The 18998-nt window shown below is 41.8% G+C and overlaps 1 protein-coding gene across 4 annotated transcripts in view; it reads right to left on the bottom strand.

The window, feature by feature from the left end:
• The window catches only part of SMAD4 (SMAD family member 4), a 56684-nt gene extending 39147 nt beyond the window's left edge, over nt 1–17537 (bottom strand). For 2 of the 4 annotated variants that reach the window (XR_008706827.1, XM_055559630.1), the window contains exon 1: nt 12901–13319. The gene's annotated coding sequence lies outside the window, so the exon portion shown is untranslated. Of the gene's footprint in view, nt 1–12584; nt 12709–12900; nt 13320–13796; nt 14016–14622; nt 14702–17227 lie in introns of those variants that run through there. The other 2 variants (XM_055559631.1, XM_055559632.1) reach the window with 2 other exon arrangements.
• Between the last annotated feature and the right edge of the window lie 1461 nt (nt 17538–18998).

The raw sequence follows: 18998 nt of genomic DNA, 5'->3' as shown, positions 1-18998 counted from the left end.
TCTAAAATTTAAGCTATTTTTGGCCCTAACAATATCTCAGAAAACGTTTTAATTGCACATTTCTCTGAAAAGTAGTAGAAATATTCCTATGACCACAAGTGTCTGAAACATAATGTAAAAGCTGCTAGTATAAAAAAATAGTACCAGCAGGGGCATACAGGTGTTTTCTTAAAAACAGTTCTAGATTACAATTTTTTAAAGAGTGATATGGAATGACAGTAGATAAGAGCATTTAAGAGGTATAAACAAATGCATAGATTTTAACCAAAGTTCTAGTAGCATGACTATAAGTTAACATCTCTCTAAATTCTCTAGTCTATAAAATGGAAACAGTATCTGCCTTGCCAAGTTTACAGACTGGCTATGGTAATCAAATGCAACAGTGTATACATCAAAGCAACCTGGGGACCATAAATTGGCCAATTCAACAAACACTGTATCCCCTCTGAACAAAGCACTTACAGATTCAGAAACAAGTAACAGGTAGTCAGAAAATGGTGCTCTACCGAGAACATCCCATTTTTGTAACAATTTATATCACCTCATTAGTTATCCTGAAACAAAGTTCTAACCTACTTATGATTTTTAAAATAAACAATACCCTAATATAAAAGGGGGAAAAGATTAATATATAATGCAGTATGTATTTCAGTAAAAATGCTCAAGCATATCAACAAAATTAGAAAGTATAATCAAGAGGTTAGATGCTAGGACATATATGGTAAATCACCATAAATATGACAGCTATGAATTTAGACCTTCCAAGACAGGTATGTTGTTTTGACACAATGGCATTGTAGTCAGTGACATGGATTTTCCAAATGTTAACTGCTGATAAAGTTCCAAACAACTTCAGTTAAGAAACTGAATTAACAGGACTGACATGTATACACTACTTTATATAAAATAGATAACTAGTAAGAACTGACTGTTCAGCACAGGGAACTCTATGTAATACTCTGTAATGATCTATATGGGAAAAGAATCTAAAAGAGAGTATATATATGTATAACTGATTCACTTTGCTCTATAGCAGAAACATGACATTGTAAACCAACAATACTCCAATAAAAAGTAAACAATAACAGAGAAACTTAATTCCCCAAAACTGAATATATATTAAGATGGAGCTAGGGTCCAGACTAATTGTTTTCCTTCTGCATGAATATTCTGGGCTTTTGAAAGCACTGTGGAAAGCAAAGGGTTCTTTACAGTCTCCCCTATGCAGAATGTCATGCTCATTCCCCATGCACCAAAGTTCCTCCCACTAACTTCCACAACATCTCTTAAACAACAGTTGTTGTTGTTGTTCAGTCCTTCAGTCATGTCCAACTCTTTGTGACCCCATGGACTGCAGCACACCAGGCTTCCCTGTCCTTCACCATCTCCCAGAGTTTGCTCAAACTCATGTCCATGCAGTCAGTGATGCCATCCAACGATGTCATCTTCTGTCACCCCCTTCTCCTCCTGCCCTCAATCTTTCTCAACATCAGGGTCTTTTAAAATGAGTCAGCTCTTTGCATCAGGTGGCCAAAGTGTTGGAGTTTCAGCATTTATTCCACTGAGAACCACTGACTGAGACAATCCAAACATATCATTATACTAAGTAACAGATGCCTAAAAGAGGTAGAAATTAAAATGATCTGGAAATAGGAAAACATGGAAAATCCACAAGTTAGCTAAGTCTTAGCATGATGTATCAGTCAGGCGAGGCTAGTCTATGTCACAGTGACAACCAACTCCCCAAAATCAGCAGCCTAAAACAAAGCTTTGTTTTCTGCATAAACTAAACGTCAATCACAAACATATGCCCAGAATAGTAATGTTCATCTCTCACAGATTAGGCTAAGAAAGCTCCATTTCTACATGTCCTTAAATGACAGGCGGAAAGATCAGTTCAGTTCAGTTCGGTTGCTCAGTTGTGTCCAACTCTTTGCAACCCCATGGAGTGCAGCACGCCAGGCCTCCCTGTCCATCATCAACTCCCGGAGTTTACCCAAACTCATGTCCACTGAGTTGGTGATGCCATCCAACCATCTCATCCTCTGTTGTCCCCCTCTCCTCCCAACTTGAATCTTTCCCAGCATCAGGGTCTTTTTCAATGAGTCGGTTCTTCACGTCAGGTGGCCAAAGTATTGGAGTTTCAGCTTCAGCATCAGTCCTTCCAATGAACATTCAGGACTAATTTCCTTTAGGATGGACTGACTGACTGGATATCCTTGCAGTCCAAGGGACTCTCAAGAGTCTTCTCCAACACCACAGTTCAAAAGCATCAATTCTTTGGCGCTCAGCTTTCTTTATAGTCCAACTCTCACATCCATACATGACTACTGGAAAGACCACAGCCTTGACTAGATGGACCTTTGTTGGCAAAGTAATGTCTCTGCTTTTTAATATGCTGTCTAGGTTGTTCATAACTTTTCTTCCAAGGAGTAAGCGTCTTTTAATTTCAAGGCTGCAGTCACCATCTGCAGTGATTTTTGGAGCCCAAAAGAATAAAGTCAGTCACCCATGAAGTGATGGGACCGGATGCCATGATCTTAGTTTTCTGAATGTTGAGCTTTAAGCCAACTTTTTCACTCTCCTCTTCCACTTTCATCAAGAGGCTCTTTAGTTCTTCTTCACTTTCTGCCTTAAGGGTGGTGTGTCACCTGCATACCTGAGGTTACTGATATTTCTCCCGGCAATCTTGATTCCAGCTTGCACTTCATCCAGCCCAGCGTTTCTCATGATGTACTCTTCATATAAGTTAAATAAGCAGGATGAAAGATAGGATAACTCATACTCTGGCTTTTATTTTTTTTTATACTCTGGCTTTTAAAGGCTGACTATTGCTTCTGCTCACACTTGATGGGCAGTCATATGGCCGTGCCAGTGCTTCTCAACCAGAGCAACTCAGTCCTTCCAGGAACATTTGGAAATGTCTAGACACATTTTTGATTGCCACAACTGGAATGGGGGAGGTGGGGGCAGTGGCGGTGGTGGAGGGCAGAGTACTACTGGGTATCTAGTGGGTCAAGACCAGGGCTACTGCTAAACATCATGCAATGCACAGTACAGCACCCCGTAAGAAAAATTTACCAAGCCCAAAATGTCAATAGGGCTGACAAACCCAGGACCAAGGCTAATTTCAAGGTCGGGGAGGGAGATAGAAAGAAATACAATATTACCAGGCACCAGAAGAGCCTTGAGAATATTGATGAAATAGTACTACCACATGTGAATACGAATTTGCCAGGCTGAAGGAAAATCATTGGAAAAAGCAGAGGGACAGGAGTGTAGATGTTCCACCTTGAGCAGGTTTATGGTAGGAAGGGTAGGGGGAGGAGAAACAGCATTGGATCTGCATTAAAGAAAACCTTCGTGGCAGCAAGAAGATAGCTTTGCAAAGAGGAAAAGAAAACCAGTTAAGAGACAGTGATGAGTGGGCCTAGACTAGGGGCATGGGCAATGGAAACCAACAGGACACTTCTATGCAGAACAAACGAGAATTTTTTTAGTCAACTGCATACAAGGAGTGAAAAGAAGAAAACAGTCAAAAGATGGCCCATTTCCTAGATAGGTTTACTGAAAGATGAATAAAAGATTTAAAAGTGGTTAAGTAACAAAATCAGCTTTAAATATGCTATATTAACAGCCCATTAAAGATGTTAAGCCTATGTGAAAGTCTCTAACACACAGATATTAGATAGTCACTGTAGTAGAACAACAATCCCATTGCAATGGGGTAATTAATGGGAAGCAGGAAGTCAGCAAATGGGACAGAGGTATGTTCTTACATCTACCTATTTTCTGTTTTGTCCCTAGCCTTGCTATTAAACATAAGGTGCCACCTGAAGTTGACCACAGATCCAGAAGCAACTCCATGAAGTATAAACCCACAATAATTAAAATACTCAGTAAAATTAAACAGGCTGAGTGCTGCCTGGAGAGGCTCTCATGGAGATTCATGAACTGTGATTAATGAATGTGCCATTTTTTAATTTCTCAGAAGTCTGTTTACTTTTGGATGATTACATTTGTAAAACAAACACAGAGGCATATTTTCTAGAAGTTATACATATCTTAGTCAAGGATCAAGTATGGGAATATTTGAGAAACTGCTTAAGTTTAACAAGAAAAAAAAAACAGCCTAGCCTGGTGAAGTATCATTAGAAAGAATTCTAAACAAGCGTGCACCAGGGGTGGGGCGGGAGAGGGCGCAAGCTTAATTCAATTACCTGAAGACCCAAGTTACCTGAAGCACAAGTTACAGCCTAGACTGAGCCTCATCAAAATGAGGGCAGCTGGAGGAAAACCTCCAAGAGTACAAGGACTTATATGCACAATATTAATTGGCTCAGAAGGTAAAGAATCTGCCTGCAATGCAGGAGACCCAGGTTCAATCCCTGCATCCAGAAGATCCCCTGGAAAAGGGCATGACAACCCACTCCATTCTTGCCTGGAAAATCCCATGGACAGAGGAACCTGGCAGGCTACAGTCCATGGGTCACAAAGTGTTGGACACAACTGAGTGACTAACCCTTTTCAATGATTATAAAGATTTAAGATAAGAATAATACAAAGAAACAAAAAGAACATTTTTGTGATAACTTTTAAGATGAACTACAAGGGACAAATTTTAAAATGTTTGCTGTTCACCCTCTGGGCTTAGGTTTAAATGTCATACTGGTGTACCAATTTCCTAAATAATTTAATAATTAATAATCTTATTGTAAAATTAAATTTTCTGAATGAATATATTAAAGGTTGCTAAAAGAAGTATCAATAAAGTCCTCTAGCTGACATGCTTTTTTGTCTGCCAGCATATATTTTCCTTTCTGTAACAGTACTCTGATTTCCCAAGGAGAATCTACCTGGGCAGGTAGGATAATCCCACTTGTGCCGAACCAGAGTCACCTCCATGACGTATCAGCTGTTTCAAAAAATGGGAGAGGACCCAAGTCAGGCTAACGACAGCTCTAGGACTTCTGCTGGAACTACAGACAGAAAAAAGAAGAAAAGGCCTTTCTTTGCTGGACCTGAACTTGAAGCTGGGAGTAGTCAGTCTGGAGCCTGCCTGCCTGCTAAGTCACTGCAGTCGTGTCTGACTCTTTGAAACCACAAGGACTGTAACCCACCAGGCTCCTCTGTCCTTGGGATTCTCCAGGCAAGAATACTGGAGTGGGTTTCCATTTCCTACTCCAGGGGATCTTCTTGATCCAGGGATCAAACCCACTTTTCTTATGTCTCCTGCACTGGCTGATGGATTCCTTACCACTAGCACCACCTGGGACCCTGCCTGAGACTTAAACTAACAGAAAGGGAAGCACAGCCAGAAGACAGAATCCTGAAGATACTGGCTCCTTGTGACCCCAGATCCAGCACTCTGAGCCCAGCTCTGCTTCAGACCAAATCAATGAATTCCCTTTTCACTTGACTGCAACATATTTCCCAAATTAACTGAACAAAAATTGACTTGAGGACCTACTGTATAGCACAGAAAACTATACTCAATATTTTATGATAATTTATAAGTGAAAAAGACCTGAAAAAACATATATGTATCTGAATTACTGCATTGTCCACTTGAAACTAACACGATATTGTAAATCAACTCTATGCTTCAATTTTTTTTTAAACTGAGTTAATAACATTCTCAGAGATAAGAGTAATATAATACAAACCACATATATCAACAATAATAACCAATAATTTTGTCAGTAACATAGATAACGAGTTACTTTAAAATAGCAGTTGCCAAACTGGTCTCCAGTCCACTTACTTACACACTTAATTATTGAGAATTCCAAACAACCTTTGTTTACATGGGTTACACCTATTAATATTTACCATATCACAAATTAAAAATGTTTACTCTATCCAATTAACTTAATAAACCCATTACATATTAATATAAATGTTATGAAAAATAAGTATTTTCTTAAAAAAGTCAATATTCAGAATGACATCATTTTTGTTTTGGCAAATTTCTTTAATGTCTAGCTTAAGAGAAGACAGCTGGATTCTCATAAGTGCTGCTGCATTCAATCTATTGTGATGTTTAATGTTTATGAAGAAAATACACCTCACACAGATAAGTAACTAGAAAAGATAGGAATATTTTAATGGCCCTTTTATATAATGATGGCTGTTCATCTTTTATTCAACGCAAAATGCAACAAATGGCAATTCCTAAAAGTTAGTTGCAATGTGGAATCTGAAACTGTATCAGTGAATTTCTTGGCTCTGTTACACAAAAATCCACTGGTCCATATTACCCTTTGAATGGCTCTCCTACCCACACATGATTTGTAACATCATGCATTGGTCATCCAGAAAAATACTGGTTCAATGAGTTATACAGACCTTCCCAGGGTTGACACATTTCTTATAGAATATATTTTTTAAAAATCACATTCCTAAATATCATCACCAATCTCATCAGAAAAATCTTTTAAGTATGGGGAAGCTGGCAAGCCCACGGTGACAGGTACATGTTTTCCAGAAATCTAATTTTCACTTAAAAGACTAGATTCTTATCACTGGTAGCAACCAGTTATTATCCTTGAATGGCAGGCTCATTTCACTCACTTTCAAGGAAAATGCCTGCCAAATATCCAAGTCTAAGTACTGACAGTTTATTATTTTTTTAAGTAAAAATAAAAGTGGTGTTCCATTTAAAAAGTGGCGAGTGGTTTTCCTAGAGATGAACTTTGTACATAGATGTGCAGAAAAACTTTATGTACACCCCAATTTTTTAAATATTTATTTATTTATTGATGTTGTTAAGTGGCTAAGTTATGTCCGACTGTTTGCGACCCCATGGACTGTAGCCCCACCAGGCTCCTGTGTCCGTGGGATTTCTCCAAAAAGAATACTGGAGTGGGTTGCCATTTCCTTCTCCTGGGGATCTTGCCCACCCAGGGATTGAATTCTATAGTCTCCTACATTGGAAGGCGGATTCTTTATCACTGACCAGAGAAGCCCAATTTATTAACTTATTTAACATTTATGTGGCTGTGTTGGGTCTTAGTTGCGTCATGCAGGATCTGCTGCGGCGAACAGACTCGTGGCGCGTGGGCTCAGCAGCCACAGCAGGTGGGTTTTACTTGCTCTGTGCACAGCATGCAGCACGGTGGATTTTAGTTTCCTCTCCAGGGAATCGAACCCGTGTCCCCTGCAGTGCAAGGCAGATTTTTAACCACCGGACCACCAGGGAAGTCTCCACACATTTATTTAATCATACTGAAAAGACATGCACTCCAGGGTAGAGATTTTAAAAATTAAAACATTTTACTGCTTTACCAAGGAAATTTTTAACTGAAATTGGCATTTTTTTTTCAAATGCTTAACATGTGTTTGGTACCACTGCCTTGATTCAAACTAAGGTGCCAGAAGTTTACCCACAACTGCTTCCTCATTATCAGTGCAAATGCCAACACAGCAACAGTGCACATAATGTCTGTTTTATTATAAGAATGATTTTGGTTTCATGAACCCCTAGAAGGGACATGGAGATCCCCGGGAGTCTGTCAATCACACTTTGGAAAACACTGTTTTAAAAGACTGTAAAGTAGGGTGGATTTTAATAACTGGAAACTGAAAAATACATTTCATAAAACCTCATAATTGAAGACTATCAAGTCATCAAGCTTATTCTTTCAAACAGGGGCTATATCAGAATTCCCCCGCAGGTCACACCAGCCCTACTAAATCTATACTGAGTGGGGCCCTAACTTTAAAAGCACCCAGAGTCTGAGGTGCTATCAATTTCACAAAGCACTGATGTAGTCTGTACTAGTCTACATGCTTCACTTTACAAATTACCAGAAAGACAGTGGAACAAACTGCAATGTCACGGATATATGAAACTAGTAAAAAGACTAATTACACAGAAATTGTGCCATTTTTCTTATTATTAGCCAGCTGCTTGATTTCAACATCTGTACACATAAAATTCTTCCTTCATCTAGTTTTAGTAGACCTGTATGACATAGATGCACTGAGTGTTACTTTAAACAATAATTCCTCTTTATCTCATCACATTAAGCACTACTTTCAGTTGTCCTCTCATCAGATGATTCAATTATTACAATGACTGGCCACCTACTGATATCAGATGCTCCAGAATTCACTAGTGAATACCACAGATAAATAACCTTAACCCAGTCTTACACTGAGAAATACATTTTGAAAAATGTAAAAGATCTGAATTACACACATTCATCTACATTAAGATTTAAAAAAATTATGCCTTACTCATACCAAAGACAAATATTCAGTAGAAGTCCTTTTTTTTTAAAACATCATAAAGAAGATTGGGGTTTGATGAATTTTAAGTAAATTACTCCAGTGCATCAAGGACTGCAAAATAAAGCTTATACTGCATCAAAACAGATGAAGCAATGAAGATAAGCATACTAACATATCCAAACACTTTAAAATCAAGAGGTTCTTTTATTTTTTTTTAAACAATATAGATTCCCATGCCTCCTCCACTCCATTCTCATCCTGAATCCGTGTGTTTGGGGGATGGGACGTACAGAAGGGACAGAGAATATTCTGTTTTATTTTTTTAAAATAGCTCGTCCAGATGCAACTACTGGTAAACCAGCACTTGTGAACTACTTCAGGTAATGTAAATGGAGAACTGATCATGCCCTCCTGGATGATCTCTAAAAAACTGCTAATGGGGCTTCCCTGATGGCCCAGTGGTTAAATAAGAATCTGCCTTGCAATGCAGGGAACACTGTTTGACCCCTGATCCAGGAAGATCCCACAAGCTGCAGGGCAACTAAGCCCATGTGCCACTGCTACCGAAGCCCAGGCCTAGAGCCTGAGCTCAGCCACAAGAGGAGCCCCGGCCACGAGAAGCCCTTGCACTACAACCAGAGAAGGCCTGGGCCCCGCAACAAAGACCCAGCGCAGCCAAAACTAAATAATTCATTTTTTTAAAAGAAGAACTCACTAGTTGGGCTTGTTGAACAACCGTCTCATAGTGTGTAAGTTAACCTCTGACAGTAAAATCTAAATCAATGCAACTCCCTTCTCAGGAACCAATGAAGTGACCAGTTAATTGTTGCCTACAAAATGCAATGGTTTCCAAGCAGATCAACCCCCTATGAAGACCAAATTCCCACTGGGAGTTTAGATGCAAAGTTCAGCACCTAACCCAAGTCATTAGTCTTTAAAAGGAGCCCAAGTAAGCATTTTAGAATATGTTAAAACATCAACTTCCTATTTAGGATAGCAATGATAAACCAACTTCTCAGCAGGGGAAATACAGTTTCCTAAAACTTGCTACCAGACAACTCAAATGAATTGAAAAATGAAGAAAGGTTCAAACAGGAGACAGAGGGACAGACTTGGAAGCTAAAGAAATATGGCAATACCTTCAAGGAACCATGTGAATGTGTATATCACTGTATTAAAGAATGTAAAGCTGACACAGTGAAAGTTAAAAATTTTAAAAAAGAAGTCAGAGGACCCTATAGCTCAACCATTTTGGAACTCTGATCTGGCTGCACCCCAAACCAACTGAGTCACAATTTCTGGAAGTGCGATCCAGCCATCAGTATTTTGCAAAACTCCCCAAGAGACATCAAAACACAACCAAGGTTGAGAATCACTGTCTTAAACCTTAAGAGTAAAAAACAACAACAACAACAAAAAGATGAATGCCACACAGTAACAAGTTTTCCAAAATGCAAACAATTCTCATTTAAAATGTAAATAATGAAGTATACACTTTAAATTTAAAGGTATTTAGAATTATCACCAACTTTAAATTAAGATGTAAAAACAGACTCTTTACAGTATGTAGTAGCTATCTGACCCATGATATAATTCACAGTAGTAAATAATCAAAACTTAAGTTTTAAGATTCTAATGATCTACCATCTCAGTTCTACATAGGTAAGTGCTACCCTAGTTTTTTATCCACTCTCACGGTTAAAACAAATTTTCCTGGATGCCAAGTACACCATGTAATAGTGTCAAGGTGACACAACCTAAAATACTTTGTTCCTGAGAAGCTGGAATCTAGCCACATTTCCTATCACCAAAATTACACATTTTAGGATGAGGGGGGAAAAAATCCAAAAATTCTAAATATGACTCAGTACTAAGCATATGTTTTGGCATATTATCTGTGCTAACAGTACTGAAAGTTGCTCAAATGAATAATATCTAGACATATTTGTCAACTGCTTGAACTTTTCTTTTTTGATGTTTTTTTAATTTCTTTTTTTAAAACAATTAAATCTTCATCAACTGTGGAGCAAAAAATCCAAAATTTAATAATTTAACAAAATGGTATTAAATTCTGGGTTAGGTTTATCTAACTCCTTTAACTTTGGTGTAGAAAACAATGAAATCAATTGAAACCATTTCCATCAGATTAGTTTTACACATAATAGTCACTTTTAATCATCACTAAAGCAAAACAAAAATTTCTGCCTAACTACACAATCTTGTAGGGTACAAAAATAAAGGAAATCCAAACATGTACAAAGAGCACTAAAATGACTAACATGTTCACTGAATGAAAAAAACGGGGGGAAAAAAAAAAGAAAGAAGCATAAACTAGAGAGGGACACAATAGAACTAAGTTTACACATAAGAAAAATAATGTATGTTCTCACCAAAATGGACAAAATTTTAGATGAGACTAAATATGCATTTTACATATAATGAGGCAGATCCTGTAGGGTTAACTGCCCTAGTAGAGGCTTCAGCAATTCACGGCTCAATTAGAACAGTGTCTAATGATGTTACTATAACACCAGCTCAATCAGAAAAAAAAACAACTTCCAAGCCAGAGAGCCGGAGTGTGACTGGACAGCATAAATTAGTTTAACACTTGGGCAAGGGGTGGGGGGTGGAGGGGAGGATCTGAAGGGGAATGCAGAAAAATAAATTAACACACAAATAATGAAACAGCTCAACTAAAATGTAGCTTAAGAAAGTGAAGCACAGGTTTTTATAAGCATGTAAGACTTGCTGCTTCCCAGTATAAGCAGAATTGCTTCGAACAGCAAAGCCATCGAAAAAGGTCAATGATGCATATAAAACTTATTTCAAAAAACTTCACAGTGACTTTCTCAGCACAGGTTTTCATTAAATCTGAAACCGTCTTGCAGTTTTTTCTAAGCTTAAGATATACAACTAAGGAACTTAACTAAACAAAGAAGTTTCTACACAGGCATTTAATTAAAAAATTAAGATGCAATATCTCTTTAAAGCAAGTTCCCCCCAAAACCTGGAAAGCAAAGAAAAAGCCACTTCTATTAACAGACTCACAAAATGTTATATCAATTTTCTCTAGAAAGGGTTTTAGTTTTAACTCCAACAACTTAAACCTACATAATTCATCACCACCCTTAGACCTAAACAGACTCCAAATTTTAAACACCTGGCCTACCTTTATTATATTTGTACTGTAACAAACCCAAAGTAAAACCATAACATTAAGGAAGAAACATTAATTTAAAAAATCATACTTTAAGATGATAATGGTATCAATCATTTACAACTTGAAATGTCAAATACTAATATCCGAGCTTTCCAAAAGAGAAAATAAATCCTTTAGCAGAAAAAGAAAAGCTGCACACTAGCACTCCCCAAGCTGAAATAAATTTGGTCTAAGTACAACAGAGCAAAGACAACGTATGAAAACTGCAATAAAAATCACTGAAATGCAATTGACTAAATCTAGTAAAGTTCGTAAACGTCTTTATTTCTGTATTTTCTATTAGGACTAAATAGTTTCTACCAGGAAAAAAAGTACTGAACCTTCTTTTTAAGCACTCTGAAACTGAAAGGATGCTAAGTCTTGCAAAAGTCAAAGGCTGTTAAAATCAGCCAAGACAACGTGCTTTTAGAAAGTCAATTCAGACTAATTAAAATGACTCCCCATTATATTTACTATTCCTAAATAAACTAGCAGTTTCACCTTTAAACTACAGCCCCAAAACTAAAGGCATCAAGAAACTAAATTCAAAATAAACTATTTGGAAACAGGCACATATACTTATTTTCAAAATTTTTACTACGGTTTTCAAGGGGGAAATATTAATAATCATCAATTTTCAGTAGTTTTTTTTTTTTAAACCTCTCTATATTGCCCCCCCCCCAAATCTTTCAAGTTAACGAAACACACCCACTTCTACGAAAATCTCAAACTCAGCTTGAGAAATCATAAGAGCAGTTTGGGGCTTGAGATGGAGCCACCGCCCTACACAGCCTACACCGATTTCGCGCTCGGTACTTGCAGTCGGAGCAATAAAATAAGTTGGCTCTTATTTTTCATTACGAGTGCGGGGCGGGGGGGGTGGAAGCGGGCTGGTCAGTTAGGTGCTAATAATGTTTCCTGCACGCCGCCATCACCCACGGTACTCAAAAAAGTAAAGTCAACAAACCAAAGCCAGAAACACGAACTGGAGTGACACAACCAGGAAGAGAAAATAAGGGACAAAGAGAAAAAAAAACAACTGCTCGAGAAAAGAAATGAAGAAGAGACCATTCACAACTTTCATTCAGACCGAAGGCAGCCCACTCCCGCCGGGGCCAACACGCTCCGCCGTGAGGGACGGGGGAACTACCTCAGAACAACAAAGAGCGGCGACGGCCGCGGCAGCACGCCCAGCGCGGGCTCCACTCGGTTCCGCCGCGGACCCCGCGGGCAGCTCGGGGCCGCAGGACCGACTACAGAGCCCGAGAGATGCGAGGCGCCGCGGCCCGGCTCGGCTCGGCCCGGCCCGGCCCGTCAGGCGGCCGCGCCGGCTCTCCGGGCCGGGCCCGCCGGCTTCCCGCGCGCGCTCCCCGCCGCCGCCGGGAGCCCGCCCCGGGGCGGGGAAGCCGCGGGCGGGGGCGCGCGGGCCCAGCCCGGGAGAAGGGGAGGGGGACATGGCGCGTTACCTGGGCCCGGGCGACGGCGAGGGGCTTCCGCTCTCCCGCCGCGGCTCGTCCCTCCGCCCGGCGGGCCCCGGCGCGCTCCTCGCCCCGCGCCCCGAGGCGTCCGGGCCAGGCCGCCCGCTCCTCGGCGCCGCGCCGCTGCCCGCGCGGGCCGGGCCGCCTCCGAGCTCCCGGGCCGCCCCGCGGCAGGGCCGGGGCAGGGGGATTGCCCCTCTCTCGGGGCGCCCGGCTCCCCTCACCCGCTCCCGCCCCTTTGGGCGGCCGCGGAGCCGAGGGGAGGGCGGGAAGGGAGCCTCCGGAGGACAGCGGGCGCGTACGAACGCGGGCTCCGCCACTCGAGCCGCTCCGTTACCGCGGCGGTGGCGGCGGCGACGACGACCAGGGCCGTGTTGTTGCTGCCAACTTGTCGGGAGGACACTGAGCATGCGCGCGGGGAGACCACATCCGGGTAATTTCAGGGTTTGGCCCTCTTCTCCCCCCTCCCCGCCTCCCCGCGCTGCTTTCCTTTCTCTTCGCTGCCCCCGCCCCGCACCCTCCGCCGGAGTGACGGGAGGGTCGCTCTGCGCAGGCGCCCGCGGGCCAGTGCCGGCGGCCGGGAGCTCCGAATCCTGGCCTGGTCCCGGACCCCGGCGGGGTGCGCTGCCCGCAGAGATCGCGGGAACTGCTGCTTCCTGGGCGTCCCTTTGCCACAAAGTACCCAAACAGCGCCGGAGAGCTCGGCGTGTTAGTGGGTTTCTAGTAAGTTTATAAACAACGATCAGGAGGGCCTCGGGTTTTTTTGTGTGTTTTTTTATTTGAGGACGTGCGTGGCCGCAAAAAAATGAGTCTTTTTAACAGCTTGCTTTGGGGAGAACGTAGCTGTAGCGGGTTATTTGGGAAAGAAACTGGAGTGACCGTACCTTCCCTCTCCGCCATTCCTGGGTCCCTGGATCCAGAGGTGTTTAAACTCACGAGATGCCTTCTTCGGTTGAGCAGGACAGATCATGGAACCACAGATTTGAGAGCCTGAACAGGTATTGTAGTTCCTGAATGGTTCCTGTTGGAAGAGGTTTAGGCGGAACCTCGGAGTTGGATGGGACTTTCGGGTCCTTCAGCACACCTGTTAAGTAGGTTACCTGCTGGGTAAAGGAAAGGTGTAAACTCCACTTTTGACCTTATACTTGTGCTTTTTGAAAAGTTTACAAGATGAATGCATTTACTCGATGTTTTTAAAGTTTCAGAAAACACATACTATTTACATATTTTTTTTTCTCACCAACCAGGAAATATTTCTGTTGGGGGTCCCACCAAGATTACTATCGGAAGGGAAGTCTTGTCGCTCAGAATCTGTCTTCTCCCCCAACCACGTTTTACTCCCAGGCCCCTAACCCCATCCTGTGCTCTTTCCTTTTCTGTCCAACAGCCTCTAAAACTGTCATCTTCAAACTGGTGTTCCCTGGGCTTTATGAAGGCTTTCCAAGACTAGTTTTAAGGTGTTCATTTCCAGATGCCTCACTAGCGTGTGTTCTGTGGTCTAAAACTGCTCAGCTTGGGACTTCCCTGGCCATCCAGTGGTTAAGCCTCCAGGACACAGGTTCAATTCCTGGTGAGGGAACTAAGATCCTGCATGCGACCAGAGATTTTTTTATTATTATTAATTGCTCAGCTTAAGAAAGCACCTGAAGACACAGCATCCCCTTTCAAAACTGTTCAACTCCCACCATACAAACCCAAGTAAAAACTCACCCATTACTCAGACGCATAGATGCAAGATGTAGAAAACCTCTAGGACAATTCAGAGGAACGTTCAGAAATTTGTGTCCTGCTGAAAATGACTCAGAACAAATGGGTTATAAGTTGTACAAGTCAGGTGGCTTCCAATTCTTTGCTATCAACAACATTGAAGGAAACTTTACGTGACTTGATAACAGATCACCATGTGATTCTTGGGCAGTATACTTGGAAGAACTTAGAGAATTGAGTAATATTGCTAAATCTAAACTTCTTCCATTCCTATCTCTAGTAGTTATCTATACACATGCATCTTGTCACCTTTGCCATACTCTATTGGAAGCAAATCACCAGTCCCACCCCCATCCAAGGGAAGGAGACCACACGGGGCATGTATTCCTGGAGGCCAGATCCTGTGGGGCCACATTAGAGTCTGTCTGTTCACTCATGCAAGGGACAGTTCCTATAAGCTCAACCTCCCCAGAATTTCTTCGGATTCCTTTCAGGTCCTGGTTTAAGGAAAACCTGACTTCCCTGGGGCACCGTTTCCCCTTCCCCCCTCAAGTAGTAGGTCCTGTTTTTTCACCCCTGAGCCTCCTAGACTTGGCCTTGGAGGTGAGGTAAGCATCCTGCTTGCACTGGCACAGTGTTTCGAGACCATCCTCTCTCCTCCCGATTCACCTGCAGCTTTAAGTCTTGTCATCCAGTGTCCCTCATCCTTGCTCACATTCCCCCTCATTTTTTCATCATTTGCTCTCATCAGGCCCTCCAACACCATTTCAGTCCTAATCTCAGCCAGTTATCCTATAGCATGTATACTCCGATGATCATCCGCCTTCCCTAAACTCTCAGTTCCTTGGCCTCTCCTCCGAGGATCTAGTCCTACCCTCACTGTGCCTCTCGTTCCCTTGGCATAATCACGGGAGCCTCATCAAACTTGGCAACTTTCTTCATCATCACAATTTCAAACACCTCACTCTGAACACTACCTCCCGTTTCCATATTTCCCTGTAGTACTCTAACCCCAACAGTTCTGCAACCCACTTACCACTCTTTCCCATCCTTAAAAGTGAGTCGCTCAGTCACTCGCTCACTCTTTGAGACCCCATGGACTATACAGTCCATGGAATTCTCCAGGCCAGAATAGTGGAGTGGGTAGCCATTCCCTTCTCCAGGGGGTCTTCCCAACCCAGGGATCGAACCCAGGTGTCCCGCATTGCAGGCAGACTCTTTATCAGCTGAGCCAGTCCCGTCCTTGCCCAACTTAAATCCTGGCCAGTCATCCCACAGTCGCTCTCTTGCACACACTCTCAACCCTCTCCCCTCTTCCTGCCTCATCGTGCTTACTGGGCAAAACCACAGCCCTGATTCAAGCCCACTCTCCATCTGTTTCATGTCGGCCCTGTGCATCTGAATGTGGCTAAAGAACACAGTCACTAACCGGCTTCACTTTGATTTCATCACCGTGAACTGCACGTGGGCCTTTAGTGCTTGCTGCCCGGGAATCCTCCTTCCCTCCTCTGTTCTTCTAGATGTCAGACCTTCTCTGTCCTCCAACCTGTACCCTCTTCCCTCCCATCCTCACTGATTCACGACCTTGCTTCCTACTCCACTGAGAACGTTGAACCAATGACACAAAAACTTCCACAGAATCTATCTCATCTACCCATAAACCTCATGCTAGCCTCTGTAACCTCTTCTCCGCCCTCCCTTCCATTACACAGGTGAATTTTCCATGCTCCGAACTAAAGCTAGTGCCCTCGCTAAAGGCAGGAGACCCCAATATTTGTCTTGTTTGATCAAGATTATCACCATGACTCCACCAATTGTCCCCCCTCCTCTTTTATCAGTGTTTCCCTCTCTACTGGCTGATTCCCATAAGCTTATAAACAGCTCTTATCTCTCCGGTCCTACAAAATCTTCTATTTGATTCACTTCCACTAGCAATAACCTTCCCATTTTTCTGCTTCCTTTAAAACAAAACTCCTAAGAGTTTCCTGTGCTGTCTCTTGTTCTTCTCCCACTCTAGAGCAACATAACATATACCGTATGGTACAATTAATATAAATTAATATAAAGATCAAAAGCATGCCAAATATAATGTTATGACTGTACACATATGTAATAGACTCATATCAACACACATGAGATTACATACGTGTGTATTTTATGTTTTGAGCCAAGAGGGTCTCCCACACGCTCTTAAACCCCCTCCATTCATGCTTTCATCCTTATCACTGTTCTTACTGAGGTCAACAGTGAACTTCACATTGCCTAAGTCCAATGACCTATTCTCAATTATCATCTTAAATTGACCTGTCTGTAACAGCTGACACAGCTAACCACTTGATTCACCTTAAAAAAAAAAAAAAAAAAAAACCTGCCCCCTCTTGCTTCTCCTCATCACTTCATCAGATCCTTCATTCCCTGACTTCTTTCTTTTTTGTTGATTCTGTCTCTTCTCCCAGACCTCGTAATGGCCCAGGGCTCATTCCTTGGATTTCTTCTGTTGTCTTTATCTACTCACATTTCACTAGTGATCTAATCAGGTCTCCTGACTTGCAGTACCCTGTAAGATATATGATATCATCATATAGGATGACAACTCCCAAATTTATACCTTTATCTCCAACTCCTCATCTGAACTCCAGATGATGATACCAGCAGCCTGCTACAGGTCTTCTCCCTCAGATCTCTTCAGCCCAACAACTTCCCTATCTCTGCTGATGACACGTCCATCCTTGAAGTTGCTTAGACCAAAGGCCCTGGAGTCGTGCTAGACTTCCCTCTTTCTTATCCATCCCATGTCCAGTCCAGAGCCAAAGTATCCCTTAGCACCTCCACTGGCCCCTGGTCCGTTCCACCATCACCTAATGCTATAGTTAGTCTTCTCAAAGCTCTCTCTGCTTTCATGCTTGCCCCTTAGAGTCTATTCTCAGCATAACAGCCAGAGTGATCCTCCTAAAATATACGTCTGCTTAAATCCCTCCTGTGGCTCCTCATTTTGTTCAGCCTAAAAGTCTATATCCTGTACCACGGCCACGCTTCTGATCCTCACCTCTCTGATCTCATCTTCTGTTCCTCCTCTCCTGGATGACTCTGCTGTGGCCTTACTGACCTCCTGCCTGACCTCAGAAGACACCAGCCAAGCTCTCAAGGTAGGACTTTGCATTACCTGTTCCCTCTTCTTGCCACCCACTTCCCCAGGTATCTGCACTGCTAACTCCCTCACCTACTTTAGTCAAATGCCATCTTCTCCCTGAGGCCCACCCTGACCTTTTTAAAATCACAACCTATTCTGAACCCTCACCCTAAACCCCAGGTCCCCCTTCCCCTGCTCAGTCCTCCCATAGCTCTTATCTTCTAACAGACTGTACTGTCTACTTATGTGTTACGTGTACTGCTTATTGTCTATCATTTCCCCTGGAATGTAGGCTCCACAAGAGCAGAGATTTGTCTGTAGTGTTTACTAGTTTATCCCAAGTGCCTAGAGTTCCTATTGCCATGTAGGAGGCGCTCAATAAAAATTTGTTGAATGAATGAACAAACTGTTTCATGCTTCTATCCTTACAAGTGTAAACTAGAAATAGAGTTGACTCTGAACCCTATTTTATTCCAGCAAAAATATTTTACACTTTAACAGTTGTTTTTTTTTTAATTGGAGGATAATTGCTTTACAAAATTGGGTTCCTTTCTGCTGTGATTTTAACAGTTGATCAAAATTCATGATATGTAATTTAGATAAATTAGATATTCAAAATTGAACCAAAAATAACAAAATTGTATTGGTAATATGATCAAGATAAATGTTTTAAACTTAGGGACTCAGAGCTTTTTTCAATTTTTTATAAGGAAATACAATAGGCTGATCAATAAAAGACTTTGCAGCCTAAAATATCACATTAAAACGTTCAGGGGCAAGTGGAATAGAAATACAAGATAAGGAGAAAAAGAATTGTGTTAAATTTCTCTTAAAGAATTGCTTGTTCATGTTTTTTTAAATGGACGCTAGATGCATCATGGTATTTAGAGTCCTTTGGATACATTTAAAGAATGATGTAACAAGCTTATTTTTAATGGCAATACCTATAATATGCCAGAAATTATTTAAACTTAAGATGAAACATTTTACATATGACCTTTAAAAATACAAGAAGAAACATAATTTGTCAAATTTCTTTTGGGAGGTAAGTAAGAAATTTTGAAGACCACAGCCGCAGAGGAGCTAAGCTGCCACCTTTCCTGAAACCTCCCTGAATGAAACGTCTCATTTCCCAGATCCATCCTGTCCTGGGCAGACAAAGGCTTGAAAGCTTTCTTCCTCTTTTGTCTTTTTTGATGGCTCCACCTCCTGTGAAATGGAACTTCCCCAAAGACCCTGATGGTGGGAA

Source organism: Bubalus kerabau, chromosome 21, assembly GCF_029407905.1.
Source record: "Bubalus kerabau isolate K-KA32 ecotype Philippines breed swamp buffalo chromosome 21, PCC_UOA_SB_1v2, whole genome shotgun sequence".
NCBI lineage: Eukaryota > Metazoa > Chordata > Mammalia > Artiodactyla > Bovidae > Bubalus > Bubalus kerabau.
Note: the sequence above shows the minus strand (reverse complement) of the source record. Positions and strands in the feature narration are given on the sequence as shown.